This window comes from Medicago sativa, chromosome 2 (assembly GCF_051527215.1).
Source record: "Medicago sativa cultivar Bolivia chromosome 2, Bolivia_mono, whole genome shotgun sequence".
Taxonomy (NCBI): domain Eukaryota; kingdom Viridiplantae; phylum Streptophyta; class Magnoliopsida; order Fabales; family Fabaceae; genus Medicago; species Medicago sativa.
Window position 1 is genome coordinate 27,682,300 of NC_140750.1, and position 4,869 is coordinate 27,687,168.

A 4,869-nucleotide genomic window follows, 5' to 3' on the forward strand; every position below is an offset into this window, starting at 1 on the left:
ATAAATGAATATCGTTTATTTTTGTCAAAAAAACTGAAACGATTATGGTTAAAAGTTATTACTCTAGTATTTACAACATTTTTTTTTACTTGCACGATGCATAAATTTTTGCTCATAAAATAATGTACGTCTTATATAGTACATAACCTTACCATATATAATTCATAAGACCAATATATAAAAGAATAGCTCAATCAATCTTAAGTAATCAAATGAGCAAAATATGGGTTCCAAAATGCAAACGTTGATCCTTTTGTTGATCTTAACAATATTCTCCATCACTATCAAAACATCATCAAGTGATGGCAATATTGCCATCTACTGGGACAAAACCTAAAAGATGGCACCTTGACATCAACATGTGACACTGGTAATTTCAAGATTGTACTATAAGCTTTCTTCAATGTCTTTGGAGGAGGAAGAGTCCCAAGTTGGAACTTTGCAGGTCATTGTGGTGGCTGGAGCCCTTGCAAAAAACTCGAACTCGAAATTAAACATTGTCAACAAAAAGGTGTCAAAGTTTTTCTTTCCCTCGGATGTGATTCTGGATCCTACTCCCTTAGCTCACCAGAGGATGCTAAAAATGTTTCTGATTACCTCTATACTAACTTCCTCAGTGGTCAATCTGGTCGACTTGGAAGTGTTACCTTAGATGGTATTGATTTTGCCATTATACATGGTTCAAATCTTTATTGGGATGACCTTGCTAAACATCTTCACAATATAAGACATCGAAACAGGTAAATTTACTTTGTTTTATGGAATGAAAAATGTCAGTGTACTTTTCCATGGCTAGAATATCTTAGATTTTTAAAGAATTGTTTACACAAGTTCTAAGATGTTGTTGTTGTTATATTTATTTATTTTCTTAACAAATTAACATTTTTCTTTTAAGATTACGTAGAGTTTTTAGTAAAATTTGAAAGTGCAAAAAATTCTAAAATGAGTTTAGTCTAGTCTCGTCACAATTTAAATGAAAAATATTATGCATGAACATTTGATATGTTAGCTACGTGGATTTGAATTTGTAATTCTTTATTTTTAAACATTTAATGAGTGTGAATTTCATAGTTAGACTCTTAAAAAAAAGAGTTTAGTCTACTAAATTACCCTTATTAATTAATACTCTTTTTGTTCTTTTTTATAAAAGAAAATAAAGTTTATTTTAAAAAAGAATTTTCAGCCATCGAAGTTATTAAGTTGAGCCTCGAGTTAAGGGAGATGAAATACAATAAATATAATTGTAATTAATATTTTGTTGATACTTGAAAATGACGGAATATGCAGACAAATATTCTGAATCTGTTTAAAAAAAAATCCAAATCTAACAATTAATATAAGACCAAGAAACTATATGTTAGTGTTATGTTGTGACAGAACTATCAAAGTATTCTTATCGTTATGAGTAGATATAGACACTATGATATCGTTATGAGTAGATATAGACACTATGATTTAAACATTCTCTTTAACATTCACTTATTTTATTCTATTTTTAGAAAACTCGATATTTGATCGAAAAACCGACTAATTTGAGAGACCAGTTGCACTGCCCACTTAGGAGGGGGGATTTAAAGTCAGAGAATAACTAGCATAGCTTTGTATGGATTTAACCCATCGAAATTGACATCAGGAGGAATCAAATATGAGACCTTGGTTTAACAATTACTATTTTATTGGATGAAACTCATGTGAATCTTATTATCATAGAATGAGTGATAGATAGTGTTAGAAATTAGAACTTAGAATGTAGGGGATCATTTTCAAAGTATAGTACCTACATTCAATCCACCAAATCATAGAATGAGTGATAGATAGTGTTAGAACTTAGAACTATTGATAGCATTTACATTTCATGGCTTTAACATTCTGGCTAACTAATTAAATCACTTATAGGTATTTCTACTTGGCTGCTACACCCCAATGTTGTATGCCAGATAAGTACCTTGACAAAGCTATCAAAACTGGCTTGTTTGATTATGTACTTGTTCAATTCTACAATAACCCTCCATGTCAATTTGATGGAACAAATTCAGATGCTACATTGCTCTTACAATCATGGAAAGCTTGCACATCTTTTGCTCTACCAAATAATACCGTTTTCATGGGACTACCAGCATCACCTGATGCAGCTCCTAGTGGTGGTTATATACCACCAAATGATCTCATTTCTAAGGTTCTTCCTATCATTAAACCGACTTCGAACTATGGAGGAGTTATGCTTTGGGATAGAGTTCATGATGTTTGAAATGATTACAACAATCAGATAAAGAAGTATGTTAAACGATCTGTTCTTCGATTTGTGACACAAGTGTCCGAGGCAATATTTGGATCTGTCTCGGCAGCATTGAACTCTATGTTTCTGAATTAAATCATATTATAAATTAATAGTGATTGCGCAATGCACGATATATATGATGTGTATGAGTATGGAATAAGAGAGAACTCGTAACATCTACAGTCAACTTAACGGTGGCTATAGGTCGTTAGATTAAGAGAATAAGCATCACTTGTTATGTTAAGTACCTTTATGCATGTTATCTATCTATCTATCTATGTAGCTGCACTTTGATTCCCTGGGTTTTCATGTAATCCACGCGAACCAAAGCATCTTATGTACGTACTAGAAGTCGCTTTGAAATTTGAATAAAATTCACTTGCGCGATTTCAACTTATATTCTTACCGATCTATGTAAGTCGTGCCAACATATTGGATAAATTCGTATCTAGATTTCTAAAAGCTTTTGTGCAAAACGTTTCCTCAACAAAATATATGCATTACAAACACGAGTTTTTTATTTTATTTTATTTTGAACAGCTCAATATTATCGCAAAAACTCAATCCCAAGTACAAGATGCATCCGGATTTGAGACTAGAATTACAACAGGACCAAAAAATCTAAAACAGAAAATGCCAGAAGAAAAAGGAAGAGAACACAGTATGGCACAATCAACCCACACTTAGATTTTTTACATTTACCTTCCTAAACTAGAATTGAAAAGGAAGTAAGCAAATCCATTGTATAAAAACATTGAAACACTTCATATCAAATATAAGACGCAAATCCATTGTATAAAAACATGTGAAATCGAATTCTTCATGAGCTGTCAACATATCAAACAGTCCATCGAATCCACAAACATAATGATCCCTCTCCTGAACAGGTTTCATCTCGATGGAATTCTATCAAGAAGAAGTTCTCAAGATAAGGCGCAAACTTTGATGGAGCGCAACTCTTCCATAAAATTCGGAAAACCATAGCCTCCAAGTGTGATCTTTTCGACTGAGGCAGGAGAATGTTGACAAGCAACAAGTAAGAAACAATCAAGCTTACTTCTATTAGAAAAAAAAAACTGCTCACTGATAGAATTAGTTAAAACTATTATTTAACAAATGCTAGTTAGTTACTTGTCTGGGAAGTTAGTTATTTTTCTGTTTCTTAGGCTTCAAGTTATTATCCTCTACTCAAGGATGTAAGCTTGTATTGCCATAGGAATCATTATATTACTATAAATACTACTTATACTCATTGAATCACAAGGGGGAAATGATCGTTACACTCATTAGCTTTCTTTCATAGTATTGCCCATGTCGTAGATTTGTGCATAAGGTGATGGATGAAACTGTTATTAATTTCGTGCAAATAATTTTGTGCAGACTTTTTTATATTTTTTCCTTTTGATAACAATGTTCTCTATGATTTGTCATTTTTATTTTGTTGATTTCCACCTTTCATTACTTTCACTAAATTTAATTTATGATTATATTCATTTTTGTTGATGCAAATTGAATGTTGCTCATCTGTTTTTTTGAGACTATGCATATTGATCACTCTCAATAATCACTTAGTTTAATTGTTTTTATGAGTTTGAATGTAACTCTACAAGTAATAATGCATCCAATTTGATACTTATATTTGAAAATCTAAAAAACACTGTATCACACAAGTTGGAGTCTAGTGATATCTAGATGGTGAAATATAGTTAATAAATGTAGTGATTATCATTTTGAAATATCTAGATAATTGTTTTGAAATATTCTTATTTCAATTATCATGAGGATAACTTGGTCAGATTGTTGAACGTTGAACTTTCACTCACCTTATGCTCTACACAGCTTTGCCAACTGTTTTATCAACATCTCTCTATTTTTACCAAACAAAACATATAAAGAGTGTTTTGAAGATGGGACAAGTCGGTTCAACCGATTCGGCCAGGAGTTGAACCCCTTACTAATCTGATCATAGTTTATGATTGGGCATGCACGAAAACCAGCGTTATGTCATCAAACCGGTCGAAAATTTGATTGAATCGGTAATAACCTTCAAATCAGTTTACAAAAAATGGGTAAACGGTAACCGAAAAACCTCTCCCAACAGGTATATGGAAGGAAATGGTGGAAATTTCTTTTCCTTTTTTGAAGGAGAAATAGTGGGAATTTATGTTTTGGAGTAGGAAGCATCCTGTTTTGATGGGAATAATTTATGTTTTTGAAGGAGAAATGGTGGGATTTATGTTTTAAAGTAGAATTGCAATTTGTCACAACCAACCAAAACTTAACACCTTATACACATAAAGTAAATAAATATGAGAGAGAGAGATAGATTTCCAATAAGGGGGTAAAGACAAAACCTCCGAAGCCCAGATACTTCAAAATGGATGACACACCGTTTCCCCTGAGTATTCTGCACTAATACCTGCTCGATACTTCCCGATACGTATCAGGAGAGTATAGAAGATTAAATTTTATTTAAAAAAAAAACAATTATCTGATACATTTCAGATACATCTGGGATATGAGAGATAGGAGGTGGAAAACCGATATGTGCGGGCTACCTGATGTTTCTATTATATTTGGTATATATATAA

The 4,869-nt window shown here is 32.2% G+C and overlaps 1 pseudogene across 1 annotated transcript; it reads left to right on the forward strand.

Moving 5' to 3' along the window:
- The first annotated feature begins 223 nt into the window (after positions 1 to 223).
- On the forward strand, positions 224 to 2,675 carry LOC146945950 (acidic endochitinase SE2-like; annotated as a pseudogene). The gene is made up of 2 exons (XR_015026555.1): positions 224 to 740; positions 1,897 to 2,675. The product of XR_015026555.1 is annotated as an acidic endochitinase SE2-like (transcript).
- Positions 2,676 to 4,869: the final 2,194 nt, after the last annotated feature.